Genomic DNA, 12,079 nt, shown 5'->3' on the forward strand with positions numbered 1-12,079 from the left:
CTGAGGACGGGTCCTGCGCAGATCTAAGGTTGGGGTCATTGACTGGTAAGGCATTAAGTGTTGTTCTAGGTTTTGTCGAAGAGACCTGCACGATTCTCCCATCGATTTGTTGGCCATTTAGTACCCCCATTGCTGCTCTCCCATCATCCTCTTACTGGAAGCAGACAAACGTGTATCCTTTTGGGTTGTTGGAGTTGGGGAAGCAGGGTATGTAAATGTCGAGAACCTTGTCATACCTTTGGAAAATGCGATGGAGATCACCTTGATTACAAGAGAAAGGCAAGTTGCCTATGAATAAGCTCCAACCCACTCCATACCCACTCTGATATTGCCTTTGATTTGTTCTAGATCTGAAAGGGGATCTGCCTCTTGTGCTCCTTTTCCTCTGGAACGATGAGTGACCCCTCTGAGAAGGGGCCCTATCTCTCCTCATGTGCTAACCTTGATCATGAGGCAATTTCAGAGGCGATGAAAGGGGCCTCCATGATTTAAGGTCCCATTCTCCTCCACTGCCATGGCTGGCTCCAAGAGCCTACTAAAAGAGGAAGACCGATTCCTGGAGGGTGGCTGATTGTAAAAACATTGATAGCTTTTTAGCTAAGTGAAACCATAACTTATAGAATGACCTTATTAGAGGCCCTTTGCTCTAAAGGACTTGTAGAATGAGCTCATTCTAATTGATCTGCTTGCCATAACTTATTCACCTTGCATATGCACCAATCCTAGCAATATGAAAGCTAAAAAGAAAGAGAATTCAAAATATGGGAACCAAAATTCAAAACACGGGATGATAAACCTATGAATTCTCAGGAAATGAAAAAAAAAAATGCTAACTTTGTACTAGTTTACAACCAAAAGCTGAAAAGATGATTCAAAAAAAAAATAAAAACCGTATGAGACCTTAAGAAAATGATTCCGTTGTTTAGTTTGTAGCCTTGTTTTCTAATGAATTGTTAAAAGGTCAATGTTCACAAGTCTAATTTGTGAATATTAGGATTAAGTGACTAGTGCCATTGGGCCACAAGTCTAATCTATGAATATTGTTGAGGCAACAATTTAATATACTTGTGAGTTGTAATCAATCATTCCCCATCAGTATCCTAAGTAACTTTTGGTGGTGCGGCGTCAAGAAAATTCACACCATTTGGTGCATTTTGCACAGGAGTTGCTGGTGGTGCAGCATCAGGGAAGACTACTATTTGTGACATGATCATCAAGTAGCTTCATGACTGGTGTGTTGTCCTTGTCAACCAAGTAATTTTCTACTCCCAAATGCCTATTCATTTTAACCTTTTGATCATTAACAATTGATCCATTGAGGGAAAAAAGGGGAAAAAAAGAAAAGAAAAAAGAAAGAGATGTTAATGTTGAAGTTCAACAAGCCCTTCTTCAGGTTAAATGGTTTACATTTCTTAAAGATAAACTCCATCAATTTTTATTTATTTTTTCCCTTTTGAATGTCACTTTCTCCCTGGTGATATTTATTCATATTATGTTGATGTATGGAACTTGAAGATGGATGGGAAAACCGATGATGAAATCTGATTGGAAGAAAGATGGGAAAATGGCTGGTGATTGGAATCACACTTCTGGTAAATGGAATAGAGGCCCCAGTGACAAAGGTACTCTTATAACTTTCCTAGTTCTTGTATTTCGAATATCATGGTGAAGGTGTTGCTGCCCATTTGGATAGCCTTGTGAGCTTGCTGTGTGCTAGTTATTTCTTCTCAGAAGTCATAGATTTCTTCTAGGGATCTTGAAGTGCATTATCGGTTGCCTGGTGATGATTTCAACTGTCAATTCAATGCGGGAATCCAAACCACTGAAGATTATAGGTTCTATGCCATTTCGGCAGAGTTCCTTGAGTTCAGTAACAAGGACAAGACTCTGGTTTTTCAATTCTAGGTAAAACATGAGTAGAAGCTTGACTGTGGTGGTTGCTACATGAAGTTGCTTAGCGGTGCAGTTGATCAAAAGAATTTTGGTGGTGAGACCCCTTACAGGTAACTAGTATTAATGCTCATCTAGTGTTTTTGTCCTCCATTTTATCTCCTTTTCACCCTATATGGTGATTTAACCTGGTAACCATTTGTATATGTGGAACTACAGTATCATGTTTCTAGGTGATGCATGTTACCACGTATTGTTGGAATAACAACACTACCGATTTTGACCTTCTATTTGTTCCTTTTCCCCACAGTTAACTTCTAGTTTTTCTATTTTGCTAAGCTAATCGATGGTTTTAGTGGATTGAGCCTAATGGTTATTCTTATGCGACATGATCCTCATTCAAACTGTAGAATGGGGTGTTTTCAGTGACGTCCCTATCTTGTTGAAACTCTTGCATGTGTAATGTTGAGTCTTCTCATTTTAAACATTCCCTCATGAAGGGACTGACTGAACTTTTAGGAAACATTCCTTTACAAAGGGACTGACTGATTCTTTCTGTTTGACAAGGGGTACGATGACATTCCCAAAGAGATACACAATGCTGATGCCAAAAAAGGTAGCTGATTTATAATTTTCATGTGTTATAATACAACCCAGTCTTAACAAATACAATTCCCTAGAAGCACACCAGTTTATGAATGGCTTGCTTAATTGCTTCCTTACAATACATGTATGTTTTACTTGAATTGGTTTGCTGTAGCCAGAAGACTGGGATGATGAAGAAGATGGTGAATGGACAGCTCCAACCATTCCAAATCCTGAATATAAGGGTCCGTGGAACCCAAAGGTTTGTGAACTAGTAATGCCAATCCAGATAAAAATTGAGTTTTAGATACCACGATTTTGAATTTTCTATTTCATCCATTAACAACAAATTAAAATCCCCAACTACAAGAGAAAATGGAAGGCTCTGATGATTGACAATCCAGGTTCATGCAGATTTTACATTTTTTTATTAAATTGTCCCAGGTTCTTACTCCCAATTTTCTTATTTTATATATTTTTCTAACCTAGTATGATATCCACAGATTTCAAGGATGATCCTGATATTTATGTTTACCCCAATTTGAAATACGTGGGTGGACCTGCTTCTGAGTCTATGTAGGATTTCAATAGTTATACTTGAGCCCCTTTGTTATGTCTCACAGCCACTCAGAACCTCGTTCAAAGTTTTACATATCAAATGGTCTTAAGCCCTCTCTTGTCTTTTTTAGATGGTAGGATTACATATCATTTGAGGCCGGATTTAAATGTCTACAACAAATGGACTTGAGTCCATGACTTGTGCTATAATATGGGGTGTTTACATATTGGATCAAGTCATGTGCAGGTTGTTTACAATCTAGATTGTCCAGCTCAACAGCAAACTTCCTAAAGGTCATTCCATCTGTTTTCTTTTCATTTTCTTTTTTAAAACCTCTTCACTGAAGAAACTTATTCAGGAATATAGCCATTTCAAGCTTATTGCTGCATTCTTGATGTTTCAATATGATAAAGAAAGATGGTAATCCAGGAAGAGGAATTATATGATCCTTGAGCAAGGATATTAATAAGATATGCGTGTAGTATGTATAATTTGTACCGATTATCCACATCATTGATCTGATGAGCCCCAATGGATTTATTAGCCTCCCCAAAGATCTACTGAATAGAACAATCTTATGTAGCTTGTACCTCATGCTTTAGATAGGTGAACACTACGCTACATGCTATTTTATATTTAAACACTGTTGTAGATATACCATGGTCTGAACTCTAGACCAAGTTATTATGATCAAGTGACTAGTACCATTGGGCCACATGTCTAATCTTTGAATATTATTGAGGCAACAATTTTACATTCCCATATTTCATCAGTAGATGACCTAATTTTGGCTATTTACTATATATTTAGTTCAGTTTCTTATTCAGGCCTACTGAGCAATATTTAGTCCAGTTTCATATTCAGCACAATCTTTTGAATTTTGTGAATGGGATTCTTATTAAACAATCATGTGAATTATTTTTTGAATGACTATCAAGTGTAAGATTTTTTATTTTTTTTAATGTGATGATATTTTTTTTGCAGATATTTTAGTGATGGACCAAATCCATCACTAATTTCTGAACAAGTTGAAAATCAACGACGGATTTGAGGTTTGTTGCTTCTTCTCATATTAGCGATGGACCGTATCCATCGCAAATATTTTTAATGATGAATATTTTGGGTGGGTTTTTCCGAATTTTAGCGACAGATTTTTTTATTTTTCCAATAGATTTTAACTGTCGTAAAAAATTTACGACCTAGAAAACAACCACAGACAAAGCGACAGATGAAATTCGTCATTTATTTGGTTTTGCGACGGATCTGGTCTGTCGCAAATTCGCAATTTTGGCATAGTGAAACTTTAGGTGAAGGTTGTCATACGAATTATTTAGAATCAATGTTTCAATACTCAAGCAATTGAGATCTTTATTTTATTTACATATTCAGCACTTGTTTCAATTATTTGGCATTGTCCTATTCACCACCTCTTTAAGACATCATAAGCTCTCCTTTTCAAGTGGTATCAGAGAGGGTTGCTTTTTTTATTTTTTGAATTTACCTCCTTGAGCTAGATCCAGAGCTTTAAAATTTCAAATTTCGAAAGCTTATCCATTACCAAGCCACCTCCATTTTATGGCTCTAATTATTCATACTGAAAATTCAGGATGGGGATTTTCCTCAAATCCTTAGATGAAAGTGTGTGACAAGCCACTGTATCTAAGTGGATCCCTCCTATGATGGAAGTAGTAGCCAATGATAGAACCATATCAATGAAAGAAACCGCATTTGCTTTTTGGATTACGGTTTAGAAATGTGAAAGCAGTACAAAAGAAAAAGCCTTGAATGCTATAACTTGTGCTCTATCACCTGATGAATTCAAAAAATTTATTTATTACAATACAACTAAACAAGCATGGGATATTCTTGAAATGACACATGAAGGAACTACTATAGTAAAAAAATCTAAAATTCAAACCGTCATAACCAAATTTGAGGAGATTTGTATGGAAGAAAATGAGTCTTTTATCGACTTCTCTACGAAATTAAATGACATAGTAAATTCCATGTGGGATTTTGGAGGTAGAATCCCTGAAAGCAAGGTTTGCGCAAAAATACTGCGATCACTACCTGATAGGTTTAATTCAAAGGTTACTGCTATACAGGAGTTAAGGGATATAGATTTTATGAAAGTCGAGGAGTTAGTTGGTTCTCTTCAAACTTATGAGCTGAATTTCAAAGCTCCTAAAGTCAAGTCCATTGCTCTTAAATCTTCTAAATCTAATTTAAAGGAAACTAATACAAATTCTGATTTTGAAGAAAATGAAGATGATATGGCATTGTTAGCAAAGAAATTTTATAGATTTTTCAAGAATAAGAAAAGAACATATTTTTCAAAAACCATCTGATAAAAGAAAAGGAAAATCAAATTTTTGAAAATCTAAAACAAAAGACAGTCAATGTTTCGACTATTATGAATATGGGCATTTGGCTTCAAAATGTCCTAAAAAAGATAAATCTAAAAGAAAAGGCATGATAGCTACTTGGGATGAATCATTAGACTCTGAAACTAATTCTGAATTTGATGAATTAGACCAGAAAAATGCAAATGATTTGGAAGCCTTTATGACGATAGCCAGAGTCACTTCATCATATAGCTGTAATATGTCTAACTATAAAACTCTAAGAAGTGACCCTAAAAATGAAGACGATCTTCAAGATGCTTATAATGCCCTATACAGAGAGTTGTCAAATTGTTTTCAAATTGAAACTTCAAAAAGAAAATAAAGCTAAATTAAAATTAGAACTTGAAAAAGTTATTTTAGAAAAAATCTCATTTTTTCGATTGTTTTGAAAAAACAAAATTAGACTTGAGTTTTAAATCTTCTGAATTGCAAAAACTTAAACCAAAAATGAGAAACTAAAACTTGAAGTTTCTTCCCTTCAGAGTTCAAAGGATACTTGGAAATATGCCCTTAGTGACCAAAAACTTGAAAAATTGTTAACCTTATCGAGACGATGTGGTGACAAGTTTGGTCTGGGTTATCTTAAAAATAATTCTTTGAAATCTAAGGATTCTGCTCATACCTTTGTAAAAGGAGAATCCTCGAACTCTAAAGCTGAGACTCTAAGATATTCAAATTGTAAAAGAAATTACTTCAAAAATTCAAAATCTTTTCAAGTCTCTAATGTAATAAATAATGTCAATGTTTACAAACATCAAAGGAATAATAAACCTCCTTTAGCTGAAAAATTTGTGGACTTGCTTAAAGTGCTATGGAAATCCAACTCAGATAAGACCGGAGTATATAGAAAAAAGAAGAAATCCTAACTCCCAAATACAACGAAAAATAAGAGATCCTCCTAAACTAGAACCGTAATGAAATGGGTTCCAAAGGTTAAGTGTCTTGTTGCCCACATAACTTTCAAAAATAATAGCCATTCAAGATAGTACTTAGATAGTGGATGTTCGAGACACATGACAGGTGATAAGGCTATATTCTCAAACATCAACAAAGTAAATGGTGGCTCAATTACATTCAGAGATGGAAGCAACTGCAAGATAATTGGCCAAGGTAATGTACAACTTCCTAATTACCTCTCTTCAAAATGTTCTATATGTTGAAGGATTAAAACATAATGTTCTGAGCATATCTCAGATATGTGATAATAAGCATAGTGTAAAATTTTTAAATCACGGATGTGAGATTATAAATGAGAAAGGAAGTATAATATTAAATGGTCACAGAACGTCTGAAAATTGCTATATAATTGATAATTCTTGCTCAACAACTATTCATTTTACATGGTCCAAATAGATGAGAATGAACTATGGCATAAACGTCTTGAACATGTAAATTATAGAGATCTATATAAATTGAGCAAAAGAGATCACTTACGTGGCCTACCAAAACTGAAAAAGATAGAAAAAGTTTGTGGCGCATGTCAAATAGGCAAGCAAATTAGGAGCAATCACAAGAAAATGAACTCCTTAGCCACAGCTAGACCTCTTAAACTTCTCCATATGGATTTAATCAGACCAATTAGAATGGAGAGTAGCTGTGGAAAGAAATATTTTCTAGTTGTAATTGATGACTACAGTAGATATACTTGGGTAGCCTTTCTAAGAGAAAAATCAGATACTCTTGATGAAGTCAGAAAATTTTTAAAATGTATCTGGACCGAGAAAGAGTTATCTGTGGTCAAAATCAGAAGTGATCATGGTATCAAATTCAAAAATAGAGATTTTGAGAAATACCGCAATGATCATGATATACCACATGAATTTTCTACTCTAAAAACACCTCAATACAATGGAATTATTGAAAGAAAAAATAGAATTCTTTAAGAGATTACTAGTGTAATGATAAATAGTATGAATATACCAAAAAATTTATGGGCTGAGGCTATTAGTACTGCATGTTATATAATAAATCATATTTATATTAGAAAAGCTAAAAACAAAACAGCTTATGAATTGTGGTTTAATAAAAAGCCCACAGTTAAATATTTTCAAACTTTTGGAAGCAAATGTTTTATATTATGTGACCGCGAAAATTTGAGAAAATTTGAAACCAAGAGCGATGAGGGAATGTTTTTATGTTATGCTCTAAATAGTCGGGCATACCGTGTTCTTAACAAAAGAACTAGGGTGATACAAGAATCTATAAATTTTGTGATAGATAATCAACAGATCACACCCAGTCCTAATTAAGATGATGATGATGATGATGATGTCAATTTGATTAATATACTTGACTCTTCATCTAAATCAGGCAATACTGAGCTAAGGTTAGTCAAAGACCATCCGACTAATCAAATACTTGGTAACCCTCGCACTGACATTTAGACAAGAAGACAATTAAAAAATATATGTAACCATGTCTGCTTTACTTCTCAAATTGAACTGGGTAATGTAAATGAAGCACTCGTTGATGAAAGTTGGATTAATGTCATGTAAGAAGAATTAAATCAATTCATTAGAAATAATGTATGGTATTTGGTTTCCAGACCTATTGATAAACATGTGATTGGAATCAAGTGGATTTTTAAGAATAAAATTGATAAAATGGGAAACATAATAAAAATTAAGGCATGACTGGTTGTACAAGGGTATACTTAAATAGAAGGTATTGATTACGATGAAACTTTTGTACTAGTTGTGCGCCTTAAATTAATTAGATTATTTATTTCGATTGCACGCTATAAAAATTCAAAATTTATCAAATGGATGTAAAAAGTATATTTTTAAACGGTGATTTGAATGAAGAAGTATATGTTAAACAACCAAAGGGTTTTGAAGATCCCAAACTTCCAAATCATGTTTACCATCTTAAAAAGGATCTTTACGGTTTGAAACAAGCTCCCAGAGCATGGTATGAGATATTGACTGAATTCATACTTAGTCATAATTTTGTTTGGGTAGTGTTGATAAAACCCTATTCGTCAAAAAATATACTGATCACATCTTGATAGTTCAAATCTATGTTAACGATATTATTTATGGATCTACGCACGTTAACTTATCTATTGAGTTTGCAGATCTAATGAAATCCAATTTTAAAATGAGTATGGTTGGTGAACTAAATTATTTCCTTAGATTACAAGTTAAACAACTTGAAGATGAAATGTTCATCTCACAGACTAAATATGCATTAAACCTTGTAATAAGGTTTGGCTTTGAGAATAGTAAAAATTTTGATACTCCAATGAGTATGACTCTTAAACTCTCAAAAGATTAATCAGGTAAAAGTGTAAACTCTCGACTATATCGAAGTATGATTGGTAGTCTTTTGTACTTTACTGCTAGTAGACCTAATATTGCATTTAGTGTTGGAATTTGTGCTAAATATCAATCTAATCCTAAAGAATCACACTTAACTACAATTAAATGGATAATCAGATATGTACTAAGTTCTATAAACTTAGGTCTATGCACTACAAGAAACAGCGCTTTTACCGACGAATTTTTTGTTGACAAAAAAAAATTCATCGGTAAAAGTACTTTTTTACCGACGAAATTTTTTTCCGTTGGTAAAATTGCACTTTTACCGACGAATTTTTTTTTTCGTCGGTAATAATACTTCTACTAATAAAAATTTTTGTTGGTAAAAGTATTTTAAATTTTCATGTTATTTTGAAAATTTAGCGGTAAGAGTTTTACCGATGAATATTTTCATCGGTAAAAAGCAGAAAACCACTTTTACCGAAAAGTAGACTTTTACCTACGAAAATATTCGTAGCTAAAAAATGTGGATGGGACTTTTACCAACGAAACTTTTCGTCGGTGAAAGTATTAGTAGACTTTTACCTATGAAAATATTCGTGTGGATGGGACTTTTACCGACAAAAAGTTTCGTCAGTAAAAGTCTTATATCTTTCACTTATAAATTATTGGCAAAAACATAGAGGAGACTTTTACCTACGAAAATATTCGTAGGTAAAAAACGTGGATGGGACTTTTACCAATGAAAAGTTTCGTCGGTAAAAGTGTTATATTTTTCACTTACAAATTATTGGCAAAAACGTAAAGGAGACTTTTACCTACGAAAATATTTGTAGGTAAAAAACGTGGATGGGACTTTTACCGACAAAAAATTTCATCGGTAAAAGTCTTATATTTTTCACTTAGAAATTATTAGCAAAAACGTAGAGGAGACTTTTACCTACGAAACTATTCGTAGGCAAAAAACGTGGATGGGACTTTTACCAACGAAATATTTCGTAGGTAAAAGTCTCTTTCTTCTTTTTTTTTACCAGCATAAAATTCCTAATATACACCTGTTACAATATATTCTTCTTGATATACATCTATTATATAATATATTTCATCATATTCACATTCACATCCATCTAAACCCAAACTACGGAAGACTTTTACCTACGAAACTATTCGTAGGTAAAAAACGTGGATGGGACTTTTACCAACGAAATATTTCATAGGTAAAAGTCTCTTTTTTTTTTTTACTAGCACAAAATTCCTAATATACACCTGTTACAATATATTCTTCTTGATATACACTTGTTATATAATATATTTCATCATATTCACATTCACATCCATCTAAATCCAAACTACATAAATCCATCCAAACATAAACTACATTCATCCAAACATAAACTACATCCATCCAAACACAAACAATCTTATCTACATCACATTCATCCACGCATAAATACATATAAGTTTAACATCATAAATAAAATACAAAAAATTATTCATAGCCTATTTCCTGGTGGGGCTCACAAAATTCAGTGTGGTGAACACATCACTGACTATGCACACACACCTAGGTCCTTACTCATGCCTTCATGGTAGATTCAAAATAGTTTCAATACAAGGTCACGAGTTCAAGTACCCATTGTGGCCATAAGCGACTCTGGTGTATGAGTGTGTGTTAAAAGAAAAGGAAAGAAAGAAAATGCTGATTTATCTTTTAGGTTGAGCCTAATGGTACTTGGTGATTTCTCATCAGGTAGAAATTATTATTAGTTGTTTTTAGAAAGGTAAGATTAGGCCACTTATAATTATATTAATATGATAAAATGTTGTGTGTATATTTAAGCAGACACCACAAAATAAACAATCCTATGGAAAAAAAATAATGAAAAGAGAGAGAACATATGAGAGGTGATCCTTATCTCCTTTGATGGATTCAAGCTACATGTGCCCTACCCAACTTCCTATAAGGAGAAGTTATATGGGTCTTGGAATAATGTTGACAAATCCACCTTGTCTATTAATACTATCATATTGTGTTAGGACATGAATCTAAAAATAAGATAAATCCAAATCTCAAATAATCTATGCTATAAGAGATATATAGTGGAGATGGAAATAGATGCATTGTGATGCTTGAGTTCGAGTATGCTTGCCAACAAAGGAAAATTTTTTGGTCTATTGCCATGTGATTGGGCTACATTATTACATCAATCGGGTTCGGGTTCGAGATTGGGTTTAGGTTTGGGTTTTCAAGTTTAGGTTTAGGTTTAGGTTAGGGAGATGAGATTAGGATTAGGTGTAGGTTTAGGTTTAGGGATTTGAGAATACATTTAGGTTTTAGATTTAGGTTTAGGTTTTAGGTTATTGGTTTAGGTTATAGTTTTAGGTTTAGATTTTAGGTTTAGGTTAAGGTTAGGTTATAGGTTATAAGTTTAAGTTATAGGTTATAGGTTATAGGTTAAGGTTTAGGTTATAGGTTTTGGTTTAGGTTTAGGTTAAGGTTATAGGTTTAGCTTATAGGTTTAGGTTAAGGTTTAGGTTTAGGTTATAGGTTATAGGTTATAGGTTATAGCTTTAGGGAATTGGGAATAGGTTAAGGTTTAGGTTTAGGAAATCGGGTTCGGGTTCAGGATCGGGTTTAGGTTTGGGTTTTCAAGTTTAGGTTAAGGAATTGAGATTAGGATTAGGTGTAGGTTTAGGTTTAGGGATTTGAGAATACATTTAGGTTTTAGGTTTAGGTTTAGGTTTTAGGTTATAGGTTAAGGTTTAGGTTTTAGCTTTAGGTTAAGATTAAGGTTAGGTTATAGGTTATAAGTCTAGGTTATAGGTTAAGGTTTAGGTCATAGGTTTTGGTTTTGGTTAAGGTTATAGGTTTAGGTTTAGGTTTAGGTTAAGGTTTAGGTTTAGGTTATATGTTATAGCTTTAGGGAATTGAGAATAGGTTAAGGTTTAGGTTTAGGAAATCAGGTTCGGGTTCGGGATTGGGTTTTCAAGTTTAGATTTAGGTTTAGGTTAGGGAGTTGAGATTAGGACTAGGTGTTGGTTTAGGTTTAGGGATTTGAGAATACATTTAGGTTTTAGGTTTAGGTTTAGGTTAAGGTTTAGGTTTTAGGTTTAGGTTAAGGTTAAGGTTAGGTTATAGGTTATAAGTTATATAGGTTAAGGTTTAGGTTATAGGTTTTGGTTTAGGTTAAGGTTATAGGTTTAAGTTTAGGTTAAGGTTTAGGTTTAGGTTAAGGCTTATGTTTAGGTTATAAGTTATAGCTTTAGGGAATTGAGAATAGGTTAAGGTTTAGGTTTAGGAAATCGGGTTCGGGTTTGGGATCGGGTTTAGGTTTGGGTTTTCAAGTTTAGGTTTGGGTTTTTAAGTTTAGATTTAGGTT

General features: G+C 33.5%; 1 long non-coding RNA gene across 2 annotated transcripts; it reads left to right on the plus strand.

The window, feature by feature from the left end:
- The first annotated feature begins 1,358 nt into the window (after positions 1 to 1,358).
- Positions 1,359 to 3,368, plus strand: LOC131241545 (uncharacterized). 2 transcript variants are annotated; one of them, XR_009169107.1, is made up of 4 exons: positions 1,359 to 1,622; positions 1,732 to 2,003; positions 2,458 to 2,506; positions 2,651 to 3,368. It is a non-coding gene; the product is annotated as an uncharacterized LOC131241545 (long non-coding RNA). The 2 variants fall into 2 exon arrangements; XR_009169106.1 differs by having other exon boundaries at positions 1,362 to 1,622; positions 1,752 to 2,003.
- The last annotated feature ends 8,711 nt before the right edge of the window (positions 3,369 to 12,079 follow it).

This window comes from Magnolia sinica, chromosome 3 (assembly GCF_029962835.1).
Source record: "Magnolia sinica isolate HGM2019 chromosome 3, MsV1, whole genome shotgun sequence".
NCBI classification, from domain to species: domain Eukaryota; kingdom Viridiplantae; phylum Streptophyta; class Magnoliopsida; order Magnoliales; family Magnoliaceae; genus Magnolia; species Magnolia sinica.